Below are 10,381 nucleotides of genomic sequence, written 5' to 3'. Positions count from 1 at the left end.
TTCTGGTTCTATGAGTAATATCATTAGCGTTTTCATAGGGATTGCATTGAATCTGTACATTGCGTTGGGCAGTGTGATCATTTTAACAATATTAATTCTTCCAATCCACGAGCAGAGTGTATGTTTCTTTTTGTGTGTGTCTTCAATTTTTCATCATGTATATATAGTTCTTTGAATATAGGTGTTTTACCTCCTTAGTTGTATTTATTCCTAGCAATTTTATTCTTTAATTGTCAATGGTATTGTTTTCCTAATTTCTTCTTCTGATAGCTAGTTGTAAATGTATAGAGTTACAACAGATTTCAATACATTAATTTTTTTCTATGTCAGACAACAGTGGACTTTTTCTCCTTTTAAAAACATATTAACTTATTTTTATTTTTGGCTGTGTTGTGTCTTCGTTGCTGTGTGCATGCTTTTCTCTAGGTGTGGAGAGTGGGGGCTACTCTCTAGTTGCAGCGTTGGCTTCTTTTTGCAGGGGCTTCTCTTGTTGCAGAGCATGGGCCCCAGGGAACTCAGGCTTCAGTAGTTGCAGCCCACAGGCTCAAATGTTGTGGCTCTCATATTCTAGAGCACAGGCTCAGTACTTGTGGAGCACAGGCTTCGTTGCCTAGTGGCATGTGGAATCTTCCCAGACCAGAGACAGAACCTGTGTCTCCTACACTGTTGAATTCTTAACCATTGGGCCACCAGGGAAGTCCTCCACCTACAATTTAAATGACTATATGTCAGGAATGTCATAGAAGATATTTCTTCCAAGCCTGGCAGAATCTCAGACTTGACCCTAAGGCAAATACCAGTTGTATAGGGAAGTAGAGATTAAGGAGCAAAATGTAAACAACATTTCAAAGAATGATCATGGAACAAAAAAAGGGACCTCTATCTGATTCTGCGGGAAGAAGCAATTAATATCCTCAGAAAAAAATAGGGTATCAGTGAGACTACAGGATTTCTGTTGGTTGGGAATTTTTTCAAGAATTAGTGCTAACAGTTTCAAGAAGTAAAAAAAAAAAAAAAGACACCAGAAATTCAAAGTACAGTAAAAGTTCATTAACTTTGATATTCTCCCATAGGAACTCTTCAAAAGCAATTTGCCAGATTTTAAATTTGTTTTTAATCAGAGTTTAGGTTTAGATATTATTCTAATCAAAACCTGTTTTGTAAGAAAACTTTCACTTTTCAATAAGGAAGAGATAAGACAGCAGTATCATGAAAATCCTTCCCAGTGCATTGTTACGGTCATAACATTATATTTCCACTAATGCCTCAAAAAAAAAAAAAAAGTGTTAGTCACTCGATCATGTCCGACTCTTTGCCACCCCATGGACTGTAGCCTGCCAGGCTCCTCTGTCTATGGAATTCTCCAGGCAAGAATGCTGAAATTGATAGCCATTCCCTTCTCCAGGGGATCTTCCTGACCTGGGGATCAAACCCAGGTCTCCCGCATTGCGGGTGGTCTGAGCCACTAGGAAAGCCCCATTAATGACTCAGAATATTCCATGAATAGAATAAGTTTTGATAATTAACACAGAATAGATCACAAAAAGAGAAAAGTAAGCTATAGAACAATATGAATGCTGCTGCTGCTGCTAAGTCGCTTCAGTCGTGTCCAACTCTGTGCGACCCCATAGACGGCAGCCCACCAGGCTCCTCCATTACTGGACTGGATTGCCATTTCCTTCTCATAGTGTGATATAATTTGTGATATAATGGAATGATTTGTTTATACTTGAAAATATTCCAAACACATGACAGACAATTATCATCTTTGGGATATGAGGCTAAATGAAGAATGAGTGATCCTTTTTTTTTTTTAAATCTATGTGTCTGTAGTTGATGTACTTTTAAAAGCATAACATTTTTATAAATAACCTAACTCTACACCTAAAGCAACTAGAGAAGGAAGAAATGAAGAACCCCAGGGTTAGTAGAAGGAAAGAAATCTTAAAAATTAGGGCAGAAATAAATGCAAAAGAAACTAAAGAGACCATAGCAAAAATCAACAAAGCTAAAAGCTGGTTTTTTGAAAAAATAAACAAAATTGACAAACCATTAGCAAGACTCATTAAGAAACAAAGGGAGAAGAACCAAATTAACAAAATTAGAAACAAAAATAGAGAGATCACAACAGACAACACTGAAATACAAAGGATCATAAGAGACTACTACCAGCAGCTCTATGCCAATAAAATGGACAACTTGGAAGAAATGGACAAGTTCTTAGAGAAGTATAACTTTCCAAAACTGAATCAGGAGGAAATAGAAGATCTTAACAAACCCATCACAAGCAAGGAAATCGAAACTGTAATCAGAAATCTTCCAGCAAACAAAAGCCCAGGACCAGATGGCTTCACAGCTGAATTCTACCAAAAATTTAGGGAAGAGCTAACACCTATCTTACTCAAACTCTTCCAGAAAATTGCAGAAGAAGGTAAACTTCCAAACTCATTCTATGAGGCCACCATCACCCTAATTCCAAAACCAGACAAAGATGACACAAAAAAAGAGAATTACAGGCCAATATCACTGATGAACATAGATGCAAAAATCCTTAACAAAATTCTAGCAAACAGAATCCAACAATATATTAAAAAAATCATACACCATGACCAAGTGGGCTTTATCCCAGGAATGCAAGGATTCTTTAATATCCGCAAATCAATCAATGTAATACACCACATTAACAAATTGAAAGATAAAAACCATATGATTATATCAATAGATGCAGAAAAAGCCTTTGACAAAATTTAACATCCATTTATGATTAAAACTCTCCAGAAAGCAGGAATAGAAGGAACATACCTCAACATAATAAAAGCTATATATGACAAACCCACAGCAAGCATCACCCTCAATGGTGAAAAATTGAAAGCATTTCCCCTGAAATCAGGAACAAGACAAGGGTGCCCACTCTCACCACTCCTATTCAACATAGTTTTGGAAGTGTTGGCCATAGCAATCAGGGCAGAAAAAGAAGTAAAAGGAATCCAGATAGGAAAAGAAGAAGTGAAACTCTCTCTGTTTGCAGATGACATGATCCTCTACATAGAAAACCCTAAAGACTCTACCAGAAAATTACTAGAGCTAATCAATGAATACAGTAAAGTTGCAGGATATAAAATTAACACACAGAAATCTCTTGCATTCCTATACACTAACAATGAGAAAACAGAAAGAGAAATTAAGGAAACGATACCATTCACCATTGCAACAAAAAGAATAAAATACTTAGGAGTATATCTACCCAAAGAAACAAAAGACCTATACATAGAAAACTATAAAACACTGATGAAAGAAATCAAAGAGGACACAAACAGATGGAGAAATATACCGTGTTCATGGATTGGAAGAATCAATATTGTCAAAATGGCTATACTACCCAAAGCAATCTATAGATTCAATGCAATCCCTATCAAGCTACCAATGGTATTTTTCACAGAACTAGAACTAATAATTTCACAATTTGTATGGAAATACAAAAAACCTCGAATAGCCAAAGTAACCTTGAGAAAGAAGAATGGAACTGGAGGAATCAACCTGCCTGACTTCAGACTATACTACAAACCCACAGTCATCAAGACAGTATGGTACTGGCACAAAGACAGAAATATAGATCAATGGAACAGAATAGAAAGCCCAGAGATAAATCCACGAACCTATGGTCACCTTATCTTCGACAAAGGAGGCAAGGATATACAATGGAAAAAAGATAACCTCTTTAACAAGTGGTGCTGGGAAAACTGGTCAACCATCTGTAAAAGAATGAAACTAGAACACTTTCTAACACCATACACAAAAATAAACTCAAAATGGATTAAAGATCTAAATGTAAGACCAGAAACTATAAAACTCCTAGAAGAGAACATAGGCAAAACACTCTCCAACATAAATCACAGCAGGATCCTCTATGACCCACATCCCAGACTTTTAGAAACGAAAGCAAAAATAAACAAATGGGACCTAATGAAACTTAAAAGCTTTTGCACAACAAAGGAAACTATAAGCAAGGTGAAAAGACAGCCCTCAGATTGGGAGAAAATAATAGCAAATGAAGCAACAGACAAAGGATTAATCTCAAAAATATAAAAGCAACTCCTGCAGCTCAACTCCAGAAAAATAAATGACCCAATCAAAAAATGGGCCAAAGAACTAAACAGGCATTTCTCCAAGGAAGACATACGGATGGCAAAAAAACACATGAAAAGATGCTCAACATCACTCATTATCAGAGAAATGCAAATCAAAACCACAATGAGGTACCATTACACGCCAGTCAGGATGGCTGCTATCCAAAAGTCTACAAGCAATAAATGCTGGAGAGGGTGTGGAGAAAAGGGAACCCTCTTACACTGTTGGTGGGAATGCAAATTAGTACAGCCACTATGGAAAACAGTGTGGAGACTTCTTAAAAAGCTGGAAATAGATCTGCCGTATGACCCAGCAATACCACTTCTAGGCATACACACCGAGGAAACCAGATCCGAAAGAGACACGTGCACCCCAATGTTCATCGCAGCACTGTTTATAATAGCCAGGACATGGAAGCAACCTCGATGCCCATCAGCAGACGAATGGATGAGGAAGCTGTGGTACATATACACCATGGAATATTACTCAGCCATTAAAAAGAATTCATTTGAATCTGTTCTAATGAGATGGGTGAAACTGGAGCCCATTATACAGAGCGAAGTAAGCCAGAAAGATAAAGACCATTACAGTATACTAACACATATATATGGAATTTAGAAAGATGGTAATGATAACCCTATATGCAAAAAAAGAAAAAGAGACTCAGATGTATAGAACAGACTTGTGGACTTTGTGGGAGAAGGCGAGGGTGGGATGTTTCAAGAGAACAGCATCGAAACATGTATATCTATGGTGAAACAGATCACCAGCCCAGGTTGGATGCATGAGACAAGTGCTCAGGCCTGGTGCACTGGGAAGACCCAGAGGGATGGGGTGGAGAGGGAGGTGGGAGGGGGGACCGGGATGGGGAATACATGGAAATCCATGGCTAATTCATTTCAATGTATGACAAAAACCACTGCAATGTTGTAAAGTAATTAGCCTCCAACTAATAAAAATAAATGGAAAAAAAAAAAAGCATAACATTTTTACTCTGTTATGTTTCCTGAAGATTAGAAAACATATGCTGGAAAAGTCATGTAAGTTAGAACACAGACAGCAAAAGTACATTAATTAATAAAGTGTAGTCTTTTAAATGGTGGTATCAGAATAGGACTGACTCTAGTGCAACAGGATGATCTTTTTTTGTAGATTACAGGTGGACAAAGCAGCAAAGCATATGAAATTTGAGTTACAAACCAAAGTGAGCATCAAAGAGCTGGAATGAGTTGCCTCCCATCACTATAAAAGCTCCCAATCACTGGAAGAACATAATTAGAGAGTAAATACTCTTTGATCGGGAGTAGAAGTATTTCTGTTTGGGTAACTTTGGAAAGTTATGACCAACCTAGGCAGCATATTAAAAAGCAGAGACATTACTTTGCCAACAAAGGTCCGTCTAGTCAAAGCTATGGTTTTTCCAGTGGTCATGTATGGATGTGAGAGTTGGACGGTGAAGAAAGCTGAGCGCCAAAAAATTGATGCTTTTGAACTGTGGTGTTGGAGAAGACTCTTGAGAGTCCCTTGGACTGCAAGGAGATCCAACCAGTCCATCCTAAAGGAAATCAGTCCTAAATATTCATTGGAAGCTGAAACTCCAATACTTTGGCCACCCCATGCAAAGAGTTGACTCATTGGAAAAGAGCCTGATGCTGGGAGGGATTGGGGGCAGGAGAATGAGGGGACGACAGATGATGAGATGGCTGGATGGCATCACTGACTCGATGGGCGTGAGTTTGAGTTAACTCCGGGAGTTGGTGACGGACAGGGAGGCCTGGCGTGCTGCAATTCATGGGGTCGCAAAGAGTCGGACACGACTGAGTGACTGAACTGAACTGAACTAACTGAATTTTGGAATAGATGATCAATAAATGCTAAAATTCTAAAGGTATTAAAATCTAAAATATTTCCATTTATCCCAGTTCTGTTTAAGGATAGATGAAATGGGAATTCCCTGGTAGTCCAGTGGTTAGGACTCAGAGCTTTCAGTGCTGAGGGCTGGGGTTCAATCCCTGGTCAGGGAACTAAGATTCCAGAAGCTGCATAGTGTGACACTGCCCCCCCACCCCCCACCAAAAGGCAGATGAAATAAACATATATTTCCCCAAATTGTCAGTCCTAGACCTACTAGTAACTTTAAAAATTGTTTTTAATTTTTAATTGTGATGAAATACACATAACACAAAATTTATTATATTAATTTTTGTTTTGGATGGAGTTTTAATAAAGTGTCAGTTGGCCAATTACACATATATAGACTTTCACATTTTGTTTTCAAATGAGTGAGGTAGTATACTTCAGCAGAAATTACAGGCTCCCTTGGACTTCCCTGGTGGTTCAGCTGGTAAAGACGCCACCTGCCATGTAGGAGACCTGGGTTGGGAAGATTCCCTGGAAAAGGGAAAGGCTACTCACTCCAGTATTCTGGCCTGGAAAATTCCATGACTATACAGTTCATGGGGTCACAAAGAGTAGGACATGACTGAGCAACTTTCACTTCACTTTTGTAACCTCTGGAGATGATGCTGTAGATGAAAAATCCTATTTATTCACCACCCCAAATTTATCAAATCTATTTTGAACTTACTTTCTAAAATCATGTTTTTGGTTAACCCATCTTAACTATTTTTAACTGTACAGTTCAGTGGCATTAAATCTGTTCACACTGTTGTGCATCCATCACTACCATCTATTTCCGGTACTTTCTTTCATCTTGAAAAACTGAAACTCCATCCTTTTAACAATAGCATTTCATGCCCCTTTGCCCCAGTCCTTGGAAACCACCATTGTACTTTCTGTCTCATGAATGTCATTGCTCTGGGTACTTTGTATTAAGTGGACTCATAAAATATTTGTATTTTTGTGATCGGCTTATTTCACTTAACATAATGTCTTCAAAGTTCATTGATGTTGTAGCATACTGCAGAATTTCCTTTTTAAAGCTAATATTCTTTTGTATGTATATCCCACATTTTGTTTATCCATTCATCTGTTGATGGCTACTTGGGTTGCTTCCACCCCTTGACTAATATGAGTAATGTTCCTATGAACATGTGTATACAAATACCTTGACAAGTCCCTGCTTTCAATTTTTTTTTGGTATATTTAGCCAGAAGAAGAATTGTTGATCATATGGTAATACTATTTCTAATTTTTTGCAGAATGGCCTTATCCTTTTTCCATAGCAGTCACACCACTTTGCACTCCCACCAATGGCACAGAGGGTTCCAATTTCTCCACAACCTCTCCAATATTTGGTCTTTTCTGGATTTTCTTAAATAGTAGCTGAAGGCAATGGCAACCCACTCTAGTCCTCTTGCCTGGAAAATCCCAGGGACGGCAGAGCCTGGTGGGCTGCCGTCTATGGGGTCGCACAGAGTCGGACACGATTGAGCGACTTCACTTTCACTTTTCACTTTCATGCATTGGAGAAGGAAATGGCAACCCACTCCAGTGTTCTTGCCTGAAGAATCCCAGGGACAGGGACGGGGGAGCCTGGTGGGCTGCTGTCTATGGGGTCTCATAGAGTCGGACACGACTGAAGCAACTTAGCAGCAGCAGCAGCAGCAGTCATTCTAATAATTGTGGGATGGCTCTGATATATTTAATTTTTATTTATTTATATTTTTGGCTGCACTGGGGCTTTCTTGCTACATACGGGCTCTCTCTAGTGGCAGCAAGGGGGGCTACTCTCTAGCAGCGGCGTTTAGGCTTCAGTAGTTGTGGCTTACGGGCTCTAGAGTGCTGGCTCAGTAGTTGTGGCACATGGGGTTACTTGCCCTGAGGCATGTGAAATCTTCCCAGACCAGGGATCAAACCTGTGTCTCCTGCCCTGGCAGGTGGATTCCTAACCACTGGACCACCAGGGAAGTCCTTGATAACATTTTAAAACAAGTGTTTGAGTGAAGTTGTTCTAAAAACTGGTGAATTTGGAAAAAGACGATTTTTTCCCCTGAGAAAGCTTGCCATAGTTCTCAGCATTTCCCTCCTGAGCCAAGAGGTATTTTTCTTCCAAGATTATATCATTTATCTAAGTTTTTGGTAGGTCACATTTGGATTGCTGTTAGTCATTAAAAGGACCAGGTGTATCCGGGTTGCATTTTGCAAAACTGCCTAAACGTTTCTTATTTCAGAATCACAAGACCTAACTCAACATGATGACTGCAGGAATATAATCAAGAAAAGGAGAAATGAATCAGCCACAGAGGAGAAGGGACTGGGCAAAAACTTGTAGAGAGTTGAACAGTTCATCATAACTGTTACTTAAATACACAGAACTGTAGCTTCTTCATTGGTAGGATTTAACATTTGACCTCAAAGATCACAGAAGAGAGAAATGGTGAGATTCCTGAATTTTTTAAAGCTCAAATTTCTTTCTTTTTTTTTTTTTTTTTTGACCAAACAGTTTTTTATTGAAAGACCGTAACACAAAAGCAAGCTGGAGGAGGTGGGGAATAAGAAGGTGGGGACCCTCCCCAGACTCTACTCAGATTCCCATGAATATCAGGGAGGGAGATAGGAACGCAGAAAGGAAAATAAAAGAAATCCTGAACCACCAGGCTAGCCCTGCTACTGGCCCTGGATCCGGAGTCAGAGCCAAGGGCCAGGGAAGGAAAGAGGGATGCTCTCCATCTGCCAGATTATCTGCCAGAGTCCACCCTGCCTGCTTTTAGGCCTCCAGGAGCTTCCCCAGGAAGCGGAGGTTGAGGATCTTGAGCTGTTCGTCAGGGTCCATGCGGACAATGCCATCCTCACCATCGATGCTCAGCAGGACACCTGTGGCTTCCCGATCCTCACCCAGGATCACCTTCACCTTGTTGTTCTTGGTGGGGGTGATGGGCTCCAGGTGCTCACTGGAGATGCTGACGACCTTCTCACTGTCTTTCAGGTACACAGAGCACATGCCTCCCGTGACACTGCGGATGACTCCCGTCTGCCCCACCACCTGTGTATCCGGGTAGGTGTCCCTCACCTTCACCTGGATGTCAGTGGTCACCCAGACGCTGGAGTGCTGTTCAGTGCCTGAGCCCGGCGTGTGCGGGTTGTAGCCACCAGGGGAAGGAGCTCCAGGTGTCATCGGACTGTAGCCCACGGGGCTCGGGCTGGGGTTGGCCTGATACGCCATTGGCGAGGGTGTGGGGTGGTAGCTGGCTGGGGACTGGGTATTCTGATAGCCTGCTGGACTTGGCGCCACCTGGTGGTAGCTCTGAGGGCTGGGGCTGGGCTGGTGGGAGCCTTGCGGGGAGGGGGCCGCATAGGGGGAAAACTGGTCTGCGTTGTACCTGGCTGGTGTCCCTGGAGTCTGTGGGTTGTACTGTGGGTTGACCTGCGGGGACGAGGGGTCTGGGTAGCCAGGTGTTTGGGGGTTGGGGGTGCCCCCGTAGGCCTGTGGGGATGGGGTAGGCTCATCATCAAAGGCATACTCATATTCTTCCTCAGCCCGTGACGGTGTGTTGGGTTTGTTTGGATCCCAGGCCCCACTCTGGGCAGGAGTGCGGCTGCCATCCTGGAGGGGCGTCTGAGAGCCGTACATGGGCGTCTGGGAGCCGTACATGGGTGTCCGCCCGTAGGCCGAGGCCATGCCGCCTGGGCGCCGTGAGCCCACGGTGGTGAGGAGCTGGCGGCCCACAGAGATGGTCTGGCAGGTGGAGTGCAGCTCCACGCGGGCAGTGGACTCCGTGGCATCCTTTACCACACCGATGTAGCCTTTGTAGGGCCCCTGGGAGACGCGCACAGTCTGGCCGATGAGCTCGTTGTCTCTCCGCCCTCGGCCCCTGCTCATGCCACCGCTGCCACCACCTGGGCTGCCAAAGCCACCGCTCTGACCTCCAGCACTGGGGTGCATAGGGCTGCTGATCCGGGGGCTCATAGGGGCGAAGCCTCCTACTGTGAAGTTGCTCACATCTCGAGGCTTCGAGCCCCCTGCCAGCACCAGGTGGCGGGTCTTGCAGACAAACATGCCGCCGTTCTCCACCAGTTTCTTGCAGTGCAGGAAGGCGAAGCTGCGGAAGAGATGGCGAATCTCGCCTTCCCGGCCCGAGTGGGGGCCATCAATGACCTTGACGATGTCCTTCACATGGATATTATTCTGTTCTGAGTCCAGGGCCACGGCAAAGCGGTTGTCTTTCTTCCGGGTCACAGCCTGGTGCCTGACAGTCACCACCTTCCCATGCATGTTCAGCACCTGGACGGTCTCCCGCTCCAGTCGCACGATGACACCCACGGTCTGGGGGTCCAGCTGCACCAGCTCCCC

General features: G+C 42.7%; 1 pseudogene; it reads right to left on the bottom strand.

Annotated features, from left to right (window-relative positions):
- Positions 1–8,497: 8,497 nt before the first annotated feature.
- LOC110146565 (transcription elongation factor SPT5 pseudogene) overlaps positions 8,498–10,381 on the bottom strand; it is a 3,535-nt pseudogene continuing 1,651 nt past the window's right edge.

The sequence above is a fragment of the Odocoileus virginianus genome, chromosome 17 (genome assembly GCF_023699985.2).
Source record: "Odocoileus virginianus isolate 20LAN1187 ecotype Illinois chromosome 17, Ovbor_1.2, whole genome shotgun sequence".
NCBI lineage: Eukaryota > Metazoa > Chordata > Mammalia > Artiodactyla > Cervidae > Odocoileus > Odocoileus virginianus.
Note: the sequence above shows the minus strand (reverse complement) of the source record. Positions and strands in the feature narration are given on the sequence as shown.